The sequence below is a fragment of the Olea europaea genome, chromosome 10, assembly GCF_002742605.1.
Source record: "Olea europaea var. sylvestris chromosome 10, O_europaea_v1, whole genome shotgun sequence".
NCBI classification, from domain to species: domain Eukaryota; kingdom Viridiplantae; phylum Streptophyta; class Magnoliopsida; order Lamiales; family Oleaceae; genus Olea; species Olea europaea.
The window spans coordinates 40378507-40392621 of NC_036246.1; positions in this window are offsets into that span (position 1 = coordinate 40378507).

The window sequence follows — 14115 nt, forward strand, 5'->3', positions numbered from 1 at the left end:
ACGACGATGGTTCTGAACTCGTTTTTGGGTGGTGACTGAATTGGTAGACGTTTTGTTGGGATGTTAATTGGCTGGATTTTGTATCATTGATATGGTTTTTGTTTATCTTTACATTTTACGTATTATTGGGATACCGTGGCGACGCTTTCACGCATTCATCACATTTTGCATTGTTGGTGTTGAATGCCATGTCGATTTCAGGAAAATGCTGACAGTTTTAGGTCCCAGTACAACATATGTTCAACTTATTTTCCGACTTTTATTACATGACTCTTTCGGGAAATTTAAAATTCCCGACGACCTTATTGTTCTGCATATTTTCTATCAACTTTATTGTTCTTATGTGTTACATGTTTTCAGTGATTTTACCTGATGTGTTCAATGGTTATCCGTGTATGGTGTACGTACGCCATTGTAGTGTTCTCTTGAATGTTGTTTCATTAGTTCGAGGATGGTGTACATATGCCATTATAGGGGGAATTGTGTCCTGAGGCAGTAATGTAAGGCAATTTTAAAAGTGATGCCAGAGCAACGAATTCCCAATATTGTGGAGATCATTTGGCAGGTCAGATAGTTTGTATTTTGTCATATTCTGTCGTTATTTTTATTTGAGTTTCTTTCTTTCTTGAGAGGCCGCTTATCTTATAGTCCGTGAATAGGCTGGTTGCGATGTTGGCAGAATTGGGAGAGAACAAGCTGGACCAGCTCATCTCATTTTTGCGCAGTGCTAAACATCCGCGGATCCCAAGGTAACTTAGTTGTTAAGTTTATCTATGATGTGTAAAGGATGGATTATTGCCTGCATGTGAGGATAGAATATAACAAACCTTTTCCTACTCTTGAAGCATGTCGAGATAAATAATTTGAATGTATGCAAGGTAGGTTGGCTAGTGAAGTTCTGAGTTCATAAAATAATTGATATAAAATATTCTTTATAGGAACAACCCATATCCTACAATATGTCATCTGGACTTTGCGTTGATTTTATGTATCTTCTATCGGAGTAATTTCGGGAAATAATTGTCTACCTTTAAGGGTGAGAGATATTTTATTCATAGAAATATTTATCTGCTCGTAATCTCTAAAATTATGAGAGACAGCATCATTACAGATTCAGTGTAAGTTTAGGATTACCTGCAATTCGAAGATATGATTATTCGTATTTGTAATGCATGAAAATGTTTGCAATCAAAATTTTCCAAACGCTTGGGATCACATGCAATTGAGTTATACGATTCCTCATGTTCTTAATTCATGACACATTATTGCAATCGCTCAACTGTATAACCTTTGGCATATTTATAATTTAAGGCATTTATTTGAACTTAGATTGTAGAGATGGGAGCTCGTTCAGACGAAAGTCCGTTATCCGAACGTCATATTTGGTGAACGTACATGAGATGCAGCACACAGTGAGAGCGTGGAATTTTATATTTTTTTGGGGTGTAAAATTTTCGTCTAGTTCAAACAGTCGATGTCCTAAATTTGTTCAAACTGGATGTGTAGTTACCTATATTTGAAATGTTTAAAGGGAGAAGTATTTGTGTTGCAATGAAGCCCCTTGGCTCACGTTAGGACGGCATATATCCGCTATAGTCGTAATTTATTGTTTCGATTATCACGTGCGAGTGCATTAATAATAGTCGTTAATTTTCAGAAAATGGGCCATTGAAAATGTCAAAACCATGACAACCACAAGCTTCGAGCTAGAAAATGACTTTATATTCGTTTCATTACGTTTCATGCGTCGTCGAACATGTACGTTGACATCATGAGCCACATGGGTGAGACCCTGTACCCTTTTGAACATGGTACAAATAGCTGAAAATTAGTTTGACAATATTTTAGTTGCAGGATATCCCCATTGCTAAATAGTACACAAGATTTATGAGCCTTTAAGGTCCTGGTAATTATGGAAAAATGGGGATAAATGTACACTTAATTTTTTGAACAATCACACCAATTAGTTTTCACATTGACAAGGAGATTGGACATGGTGGTTGGGAAGATGATGAACATAATTGCTCCCCATTCTTCTTACTTATAAATACAGGATATGAGTTCATTTTATCTTAGAAACAACCTAGTTGAATACCATTCTTAGAATTAAAAGTCCTCACACACTATTCGTCTCATCAATACTTTACAACATCGATATAATGAGTTCGTCCACAGGAAGCACCGAACCGTTTAACGTCAACGAGCCAGTACCAGTTCCCGATTCATCTCCATTATTTCCGATCTACATTTCGTCAGACGATGAGGAAGCTAACCATCGTATTGGTAGAAGAGCCATTTCCCCCGTTCCATTTCCCAACTTGGAAGATGTACTGGCAGAGGGTGTGCAATCACCCAACGCAGTGTTCGATGAGGGTTTCAAGGTCGACGCTGGATACGAGGGAGGAAGTGACGACGATGAAGACGGGCTGGTGTACGTCCCACATAATGAGGTAATTATCATCTCGTCGGACGAGTCGAGCGAAGATAGCGGGGGACAAGGCTCAGTTGTGGAGGACGAATGAAGTGACACCCATCTTTCGTAGTGAATAAGTGATGCGTAGTCCTGTATTTTGTACTTTTTCTATTCGGTGAACACAATTGTAAAGGTCTGCATTACCATTCTGTAGGATGCCACGGATGGTGTATTTTGGGGTCCAACTGTCGAGAATGACAGAGACAATCTGTCGGGCACGACAAATGAAGTGTCGAGCTTCTGTAGCAATATTTTGTAAATGACCCATATTTTGTAGTAAGTGGACCCGATGTTATGAAATTGTGTTTATCATGTGCTCAATTGTACTCAATTGTGTGAAGTATTGACGATGTTACGAATTATAATATGTTTCGTGGGGATTGAAAAAATTATTTTCGAGTGAATAAAAAATCGGAAGGTTTGTAGAGTGGGAGGGCAAATTCTATGGTTTGAAAGATATATTGTCTCATACGGTTTTGCGTGTGCGTATTTGGAATAATGTAAGGTGATAATGGGTGTGCTCACACCATACGTTGAGCGGATGTTAAAAATGGGGCACATCATGCCGTTAATCCAGTGAACTATTTAAAATGTTGCAATTTATAATTCACTTGGTCGGGACTGAAAAAATCATTATTACGTGGACAGTAATTTATTACGCGCACACCTTAGGTGTTGCTTACTACCATCAACTATGTAGCACGATCATGGAATTGGAGGGTGAGTTGTACGCTTTTAAATATGTTGTGTCCTGTAAGATTTGTGATTCTATTTGATTGTAGGAATGAAATGTACAATTTACCATGTACCTGAACCTGATATTGAATGCGGTGCACGTTTTCGTCAACTGTCAGAATGAATGAGACATCTGTCCAGATCGATGGTTTAACCGTAACTATGAAAAACTTCTCAATTATCAGAACTTAGCCAATGTCAGTTCGTAGATGTACAGAGAATGGTAGATACATCAGAAACGTGGAATTATGATGTGACACATGGGTACAATTGATAACAAAATTATAATAAATGCATTGATTAGGCACAAACGACATGGGTAAAAAGTAAACATACAACTTCGGCCAGTCACAGAGAAGAGCCTATTTGAATGGGCCGTGGTACAATGGGGTTTGAACATGTGGTCCAATTATGACCGACTCTACCACAACGAATGCATTTTCTCAGTCGTGTAGTGGACTGGTGTATGGATTGATGACCTCGTGTGGGTGGCCTACCTGGAGGACGACGTACACTCGGTGATAGAATAGGAGTACTTGAGATTTCGTTCGGGACAATCCAGTCCACTTCACGTGTAAGAGGGTAGATTGTTTCGCTGTAGGCACCCCTCCAGTAATCCGATGTGTAATACGGTGAGCATAAATTGTACAATGACTTACCTCGCAAGCAGGCAGCACGACTTGCATGAATGCATGGCATACGATTAGGTTGAAACTCATGACACGTGCACGTGTTATCGGAGAAGTCCACGACGTCCGTGTCATTGGATAGTCCAACTTGTGTTAAGTTCTCTGTCAGGCCTTGAGCTCTAAGCCTTACACCTGCTTCGAACGTTGTCCGTAACTCACTTTCCATCCTCGATGACAACACGGCACGACATGCGGTTGCATTGGTTTGACGTTCGTAGAACCACTTCTGTATAGTTTGCCGAATGTGTTCGACCAAGCATGTGATCGGCAATGAACGTGCATGTTTCAACATTAAGTTCAAAGATTCTGCGTTGTTGTTTGTCAATATGTTGTAACGTTGCCCAAAGAAAAGCGGTCGTGACCAAAATGAAAAACTAGCTCACTCCAAGTACCCATACGCTCGTTCACTTACCCTACGGATCTGTCCCATAAGTCCTTCAAACTCTTCGACCCGAGAAGTTCTTGCAACTCGTTTGAATAGAAATATTGCACTTGCGTTATTGTACCGCTGGATTAAGTTCTTCTCCAGATGTCAAATACAATACCCATGCTGAGACAGAGGAAATACGTGAGCAATGGCGTTAGAAATACTATTTTTCCTATCGGAAACAAAAACTAATTCAGCCGAGTCTCCTATAAGCTCTTTCAAGTTCGACATAAACCACATCCACGATCTATTTGTTTCGATATCGACGATCCCCCATGCTAGGGGATAAATTTGTTTGTTGGCATCTTGGCCGGTTGCCAGCAGAAGTGTACCATTGTATGGACCTTTCAAGTGACTACCTTCAACAGAAATAACGAGCCTCAAGTAGTGTATGTAACCACGAATGCTTGCATCGAAAGCCAGGAAGAAGTAATGAAACCTGTTACGGGAATCAACTTCAATGTGGGTTACTGTCCCGGGTTACTCTTTCCTAGGACGTGACAGTATGACGATAGTTTTTTAAAACTATCCCCCGATGTACCGTGTAGCATATGTAAAGCAACTACCTTGCCCCTATGTGCTTTTTGGTAACTTATTTTCACACCAAACTCGCGTTCCATGTCACGTGCAAAAGCGGTAAGATCGTACGATCGGTATGGATTATCCAATTTTCCCAAAATATGCTCGGCAATTACAGAAGTAATGGCATTTGATGTGCATTTCGACGAAAATCTACAGAACATGTGTGAATATTATTGAATTTACGGATCATGAATATTGTAGATTGCTTCACACTCGAAGCCCGTAACATCCACTTGCAATTATCGTCTGCACATACCACAGTTAACATTTTGAGGTTTGACCTACTGACCTTAAAAAGGAACTTGTCCTGCAAAGCAAGCACACGAATTTTGGAGTACAGCTCTTTCTTACTGAAGAATATCTGCCGTTCAACAAGATCGGATGTACTTACACTTGTAATCCATTGGTATATATCCAAACTCTGGGAATGTGATGACATTCTCTCATCAACGTCGGCAATATTAGCACCATTTGTACCATGTAACGGCTCGTCCAACATCTCATCTAATGGTGTAGCCCCAACGTATTCAATTGGACTATCGGCTACATTATTGTTTGGGGCTCTAGGCTGACGGACGTCATCGATAGCATGGGAACATCCGCTGCTCCGAACGATGGGTCATGCAAATTTGTATCCCTCCCCATGTCAACACTCGGCAAATCAGTTTCCAAAATAGTAATGCAGAGGACAGTTTTCGTATGAACAGATTTGTACCAAATTAGGTCTTCATCTTCACGTATTTCGGCCAGTGGTAAATTGAAGTTCGGTACTCTGAACTTTAATTCAATTTTTGTGCGTGGATTAATAACACCAAGTTTGTCATTCAACAATAACAGAAGACCGGCTACGGTAATACTTCTCAGCACTAATTGGATGTCCCCTGTCCACTTCCATTCGTCATCCACGTGAATGAACTTTCCTCCATATGACACGATGAATCTGAAATGATTGTCCATACCTGAAATATTGGGATTAGAACGATAAGAATATAGATCCAATGAATGTGTCGATATATATTAGCATGGAAGTGACACTTTCCAATATTTAAACTGATGCAAAAACATAAGGTGAAATGAAGGGCGTCAATAGTTTTCAACTGTCGATTTCGACAATTAAAATGTCTAACCCGACAGTTATTAAATGTCGCGTTCGACAGTTCAACTGTCAGAACTGTCGACAAGTTTCGGGCGTGTTCGGTACCTTGTTGAAAACATTAATGGTTATAATGAATTCCCAATTACAACAACTACATCATCACAGCATCTGTTTAGAAATAAATGATTGAATGCTTAATTAAGAGCATCATGATTAATAAGAATTTTTAAACCATTCTTTACTTCCATATCATGTTATTTTTAGCATTTAAAAAAGACAAAGCTATTCGATAAAAATATAAACAATTCGTAAAAACTAACCTCTTAAAATGACTAATGAATCCAATACTTGTGTCTTCTTGATCAAGAAATGAAGAAGAAGGATGAAGTGAGGGTTTAATGGAGAAGAGATTTGGTTGATGTTAAAATGAGATTTTCTACTTCTTTTATCATTTCTTGTTTTCTTGTAAATTCGTATTTACACATACAATATACATATATCCATAGATTATAATATATAAATTTAAATATCCATGATTATAATACATAAATTTAACTAATCAAATCATAGCATTAATTGGATTGAAAAGGTAGCATTAAATGCTCCTAAAAAGGAGAATGAAGGGTAAGTTGGCCATTTCAAATTGAAAAAGTGACATTTTTGATAAAATTTGGTGCCCATGCAAATTTTTGGTACATTTTCAAAATAAGTGACATTTTTTATAATTCCCCTATAAAAAATTAGGTGCATGCTGTTTGCAGGGGAAAACCAGTGTGCTCTCTGCATTTCGACGCCATACATGGTTGTCCATAGAGTTACAGAAGAAGAAAACCGGCTCGGTCAACAAGAGGCATTTAATAATGTAGACCTCTATGCTACAGAAAAAGAAATGTATTTAGGAAATAAATGTCAAGTAGAAGATACACCAAACCTTAGGCAATTTTGAATGATCATGCTTAAGAGTGGTAATATGGACACTTATGCGGCCAAATGCCCAAAAAATGGCCCTAAAGTCAACCCTTACGGTCCAGTTCCCGTGTTTTGGGAGAGGTTGCATGAATCAACCATTGATTTATCACAACTATACTACGTTAGAAGGGCCTAGTCGAGCTACACTTAAGGAAGCATTTCACGTGTCGTTGGATTTGGATGCTGTGTCGAATGAAACTATTTCGTATTGTCTGGTCACTTGGGGGAAGCAACTTGGAAACGGAAGTTTGGGTTTTTCACCATGATTTGCGGAAAGTATCCCTGGTTGATGCTTTACTTAAGAGCAAATGCCACAATTGGATTTTCTGGTGGCTACCATTTTCCATAGGGGAATGCTAAAAATTGTAAGTAAATTCCTCTCTTCCATTGGATATAGCTTTAGTGATTTTTTTTTTTAATAAAAAATTTATGCACTTTTACATCGTCTTTGATTTGCTTTAGTCATGTAGGAAAAATTAAACAATCTTTCACAGAATTCCCATGTTCTAAAATTTTGTAAGTGGTCATATTTGTAGAGCCTAATTATATCTTTTTACTTATTTCTCCATTGCGATCAAAGAGTTCTATAAGGATATATTGGGCATTCGCTTGTCCCTTTCCATCGTGGATCGACCTATTACAAAGGGATATTGGATATTATTTATATCTCTGTATTAGACCGTCCTAGCTCCCCATACTATATGAAGGGATCTCAGGATTGGTCACATATATACGCTTGGAACATGTTCATTTGTTCATTCACATGTTCACATCGATGGTAGCTTGAACAAGCAACAATTTCTCCCTCCTCTAGTAGCACGTCTCATTCATGTTCTGACTTGCAAACTTGGTAAGATTGGATGTTAAAATGGACTAAGGTTTCGTCCACTTATTATTATTATTTCTCTCCATCCATCTTATTTCACTCACTGATTTCTGACGAATGCATATCATATTCAGGTACTTATGATCTTGTATGTTAGGATTTTAGGAAAAGAGTGGAATTGCCTCAGCCAGAGGGCAATCTCTCATAAAAATACTCCCACTCCAGGTATTATTTCCGTGAAGCAAACCCACCTATTAATCAACCAAAATAACCAATTAATGAAGGATTTGCAAAGATTAACTTCAAGAAAGTGAAAACCAAAGACTGAAAAAATTGAAGAACGATTTTCCCCTTTTTAATTCGACTCAGAAACTCGAGCCACACCACAAAGGTATCTCCAATTTGAAGGTCATTATCAATCACAAAGACAATTTCACAAAGAAGGCAGAGGAGGATTTGTTTTGCACTAAGTAGGAGGAGAATTTTTCTTGTTTTTGGTGTGAGAAAAATGAAGGGTGAAGGCTCCAATTTATAGGCTCAGTGGGGAGAACAGATTTCCCAGAAATCTTGCAAGATTAGGGTAAAAAAGCTGCAAGATTATGTTAACTAAAAAATAGAACTCATCCAAGACGAGATAAGGTGGTTGGAGAAAGGTATCGATTATATTTATCTATCTTTCTTATGATTTTCAAATTATCTCAAAGTTGGGTATTGAACATCTAGTCCAATGGACTGATTACCTCTAAATACCCAATATAATTGGGTTATTTCAATTGTGGTGTGGATTTAATTCTTCACTTCTGAGCTTATAGCCTATAAAGTTAAAATAGGCCTTGGTTTTTCATCATCGCTTCGGGGATTTGGGTATCACTTACCAAACATGCCCAACAATTTCGCTGCATTCCGTATATGAGCCTCTTCTTCTAGATTAGATAGAGAAGTTTGAAGTAGAAACCTAGTAATCTTTCTTCTTTCCAGTGAAAAAATTGCAGGGAAGTAGTAGACGTAAATTAATCTCTAGTTTCTATGAGTGAGTTTATATTTTTCCCATACCATTCGTTATTACTCCAAAATTTTGAATATGGCTTAACCCCCAAAAAATATAATACGTTTTATGCAGATTCCAGAATCACCAAGTTTCAAAGTGAAATTCATATTAAATGAGAGAGTTTATATTTTTCCGTACCATTCGTTCCCCAGGTAATGCAGAGTTCTCCAAGAACCCTAATATTGTATGCGATCCATATAGTAATCCTCAACCTCAGGAAATACTGCAAATTTTGCCCCACCCTGTTTGGGGTGATTATGAATACCCAACAAGGATCCAAATGTTGGAAGGCTATCGCAATCCCTTTATTTCTATCAGGTTTTAAACCTTACTTTCTCGATTTGACATGGTAGATTAGGTAGTAATGAATTGACGAGTTTATTTGGTTTGTAGGATTCAGGGACGGTATAAGAGGCAATGGAGTCTTTAGAAAGTGTTGTTAGAAGTGTGACTCAGCTAGGAGTCTAAATTGCATTAGATTTTTTTACCTTTTTTGATACTCTTTTAGGGCTAGATTTTGTACTATAAATATAGGGGTACTCTTTTCAGTTTAAGTGGAAAAAACAATAGAAGCTTTCATTGCTATTGTACTGTCCCTTCATAGTGTTGAATAAAATATCGTTCCTTCTGTCAATTCTTTTTTTATTTCCTTTACTTTAATCTTGTTCGTGGTTTATTTGTGATCTTGTTAATTACTTCAATTACAATAAGTGGAATTCATTAAATCTCAATTCCTGCATTATTGGTCAATCGGTCTCAACAAGTGTGTGCAAGTCCTTCGATGACAAAAATAAATCCATCCTTCAACTACATAAATTTTTTGTGACTTAACTCTTAGACGAGGGGATTCAACCCAATTTTTACAAGACCATGCAACGATACAGAATAATTAAAATTAAAACTGAATCTTATCAAGTGTATCCAGAAAAGTAATAATTTTTATTGGCCGATTAGATGCAAACTCATACATATCCATTCAATAATCGTTTGGAAGACCTACCAATCTGCTGGGATTCGAATTTCATGATTTAATCCCATAAATAAAAGAATAAAAATAGATTGCAGCGCCTCTATAACCAGCAATTAAAGAATACCAAAATTTGTGATTGTAGAAAATAAAGAATCTGTGACGAGACTAGTGTCCCACTCCAGGGCTAGGAACCGACTTGAGAATGCGGTCAACCGCCACGAGGTTGCACTGCACCAGCTTTTCATCGACAGTCTCGGAATTGCCATTTTTGCTCGATGTAGAAGGTGGCATTGTACCATTGGGAAGGGCATTCAAATAATAACTTTCGTCCAAAAATAGAGTCTCCCTAGTTGTATTGTGTTGCACGTTTAAGAGCTTTCTGCCATGAGTAGAGGATACCACAGAAGCAAGTATAGTCAAGAACAATAAAAATACTTGGTTTTTTCGACCCATTTTAGGTTGTAATAAGAAAACTTGAGGGAGAAGTACTAAAATAAGAGGAATTTTTTTAAGGGAAGTGGTACAACGAGGAGTGGTTAACGGGTATAAAGGTTGTATATATACACAAGTTTCAAGGATGTGGACAATTTTTATTTATTTAAATTGTTTTCGTCACATTTCTGATAATTGAATTTACTTTTTCTTATCAAAATTTAAAAATAAAAAATAAAATCTAATTCTTAATAAATATGACTGAAATTTGTAGTCGAGATCTTTAAATAGTTTTGCAGTAGAAACGTGCGACGATTACGTACTAAAAGGTTCTCGAGGTTTTAAATTGCATTCGGTCGTCTTCCTTTTTTTTTTTTTTAATATTATGTTGAAAGAGTGAAGCTATGCGTACAAAGTAAGTTTACAAAAAAGGTTGATAAAGTGATTGTTGGTAAAATTAAGATCACTCAATTCAAAAATAATTTTTGAAAGCAATAAAATTCATTAGCCTTGATATTTCCAACACATACTTTGTTGATCATTTTGTCAAACTACTTTGTACAAGTAGTTTAATTGATGTTGAAATATTCAGCATATGTGTACATGATGAAGCCACACGTGGCGGGTATAGAGAGAGACAGAGAGAGGGTCTTGGGGTCAAGTTAGTTGGGCCAAGTCAAATTTGGAGTGTTCTTCTAGAATCCAGCCTAAGCCGCCGGCCATATTTCCTAGTAATTTCGGGCATGAACAGTCAAACCTATAGAGTGAATTTGAGAAAAAGACTCACCATCGTTCAAATTGACGCTAATCGGCTTGACCTTGGAATCAGCTCGACAGCCAATGCCTGAAAAGTAATTTCAATGAAAGGGTGAGACAGATAATTTTATTTACTTAAAAAATTCGTATGCAATATTCTCTTTAAAGAAAAAGGTTGATCCCCAACCATCAAAGTCCCATCATTCCACTCCTAGAACTTTGCGATAAATTGCGAAACGTGTACCAACAAGCAAGAGAATAAGAGTGTCTATACACTGCGCCTACAAAGAGTCAGGAATCAATATTCTCTTTATATGTAGATCAGATTTTGTTTAGCCGGCAGACCATTGGTATATATATTTTTTCATTTAACTGATCAATCTCAATACCACAATCTTCCACACAACGAGAAAGAAAATAAATAAAAATATTCAATCTCAATTTCTCAATGTTGTGGCATCTCTTGCCGTGTCTACGCGGAGAAAAGTAAAAATTTTAAGAGATGAAGATATATAAAAATAAGAAAACCTAGTCATAAGACCTACAACTTAAACATTTTTACTAAAATTTAAGGAAAAATAATTTATTGAAACATGTTTAAATATGACAATTAGCTTAAAAATAACTTTTACTCTCCCTTAAGCTTAATCGAAACCATGCTCGAATGTCCAATGAAGCTTGCAAAAGCATATTTGCATTGATACATATCTTTGATATCTATAAATATACCATAGATGACATTTTTCACCCAAAAAAAATAAAAAAATAAAAAACCTTGAAAGCATATACATATAACCTCCTACAAATCCTAATTCCTACATCAATTCTTGCTGATTGGGTTGATCTTTTAAACATAAAATCAAAGATATAGTTCATGTTTGTAGTAGATTAAAATTCAATTAAGATTTTAAATCAAAGTCAATAACTAATTTTAACAATATATTTCGTGAAATTCACAACTTTTCAATTACACATTCCATCAACTTTTATCAAATCTATTAATATCTAATCAAACAGGGGCATAATATAATATCAAAGACAGCGTTTAAAGGAGCAATTTATTAATTTGTCTGAAACTTAAAACGAACAGTCGAGATCCAAATATAAAATTATTAAAGGCTCCATCAAACAAATCGTCCAAAATAACATGCTGTATATCAAAACTGTCCAAGTGTAAAAATCAATTTGAATGCCCTCATGTTGTTGTTGGTTGTTAGCATATTGTACGTCCCAATGCTGCTGGCACCAGATCCCATTCAAACCTTTGTAGCATCAAAACAAATAATAAACTTTAAAACATGTAATACGTGAATGTAAGAAGCTAGTATTTGTTTGAAAACAGCCGATTCATTATAATCTACCTGGTGTAGGAAAATTGTCGCGACTATATTAGATTCTGCATTTTTTAATGTTTATTTCTGTTTTCGATTAAATATTGAGACAATCGTCGACTTCAAACCATCAATCTTTTACATAAATTAAGATGAGTATGTGATGAGGTTAGAAATGGTACAACGCAGCCAATTATTCCAATTAACTAGTCGAACTAGGTTTTATCATATATGAAGAACTCTACTCGATTCCTAAACTATCATTTTAGGGATAATTAACTACTGACTTGGGATTCAAGGATTCTTACACGATTAACATTCACTGCCACACCACAGCTAATGTTTTCTTTTTCCTAATTCTCATGTGATCTTCTTTCAATAAATTGCATTGTTCCCAATAAATTTAATTTAGGGTCAACTACGTGATTTTTTTTTTTCCCTCAAATTCATTTGATTTATTGCTAGATTGATCCAATGGAGAAAGTTCAGTTTTTTTCTTCTTTCAACTACGTTAGTATTTGTCTTTTCCTTCATTCTTAGAGTGGTATATGTAGGTATTTTTCGGTCTCAGTTGTAAACAAAATAATAAAAGAAATTGTAAGAACACCAAAGATTTTTCGCCCTTAGGCCCGGATATTCACCCACAAAGGGTTAATCACCACGTTGAGCATCCACTTGAAGTGGTTATCGCTGCAATCCACTAGAACTAGCAAAAATATCAAGTGCAAGAATTACAAACAACATATCTTAAAAGATCTAGCCCTCAGACTTAAAAGGGCCACTCCTTTTGGGCTGCATTATTGGGCTCCAACAAATGTCAAGCATAACACCAACATTCTCCACCTTGCTTGACTTTTTGGGTTTTAAGTGGATTAGAGAATAACACTTTCTTTAGGTTTCATTTGCTCTTATTTTCTGGAAAAAAAATATATATATATTAGTTAGTAATAATATTTAGGAGATTTAGGCAATCCCTAAATTTATGTAAAGGAAGTATCTTTGTTCCCATATCAGCTGGATTACACTTAGTAGAAATCTTATTAATTTTTATGATTTCTTTTTCAATGATATCTCTTATGAAATGAAATTTCACGTCTATATATTTAGTTCTATCATGAAACATTGGATTTCTACTAAGATGTATAGCAGATTGACTGTCAGAAAATATAGTAGCATTGTTATTAGAAAAACCAATTTCATTTAACAAACTTTTCACCCAGATTCCTTCCTTCACAGCATTTTAGCTGCAATATATTCTGCCTCTGTTGATGATAAGGCAACCAATTTTTGCAGCCGTGATTTCCAACTTATACATATATCATTTAGAGTAAAAACATAAGCAGATGTTGATTTTCTATTGTCACAGCTACCAGCAAAATCTGAATCAACATAGCCTTTGAGTTTTAGCTCTGTTTTTCTTTTACCAAACATTATAGAAGTGTATTTGACTACAGGAGAGAAAATCTCATTGTAGTCAATTCCTTCTCTTTGATTAAAACCTTTTGCTACTAATATCGCCTTGAACCTAACATTTCCAAATTTTTGTTCATCTTTCTTTATCTTATAGACCCACTTGCAGTCAATAACTCTTTCCCCTTTAGGTTTAGTTACCAAGATCCATGTCTTCTTTTTAATTAATGAAAGCATTTCATCCTCCATAGCTAAAAGCCAATACTTTGCATTTTTTTTCCTTCTATGACCTCTTCATAAGTTTCAGGTTCATTGTCTAAAGATTGTTGCACGCTAAGTGCAGTGATAAACTCAGGTTCACTATATCTTAT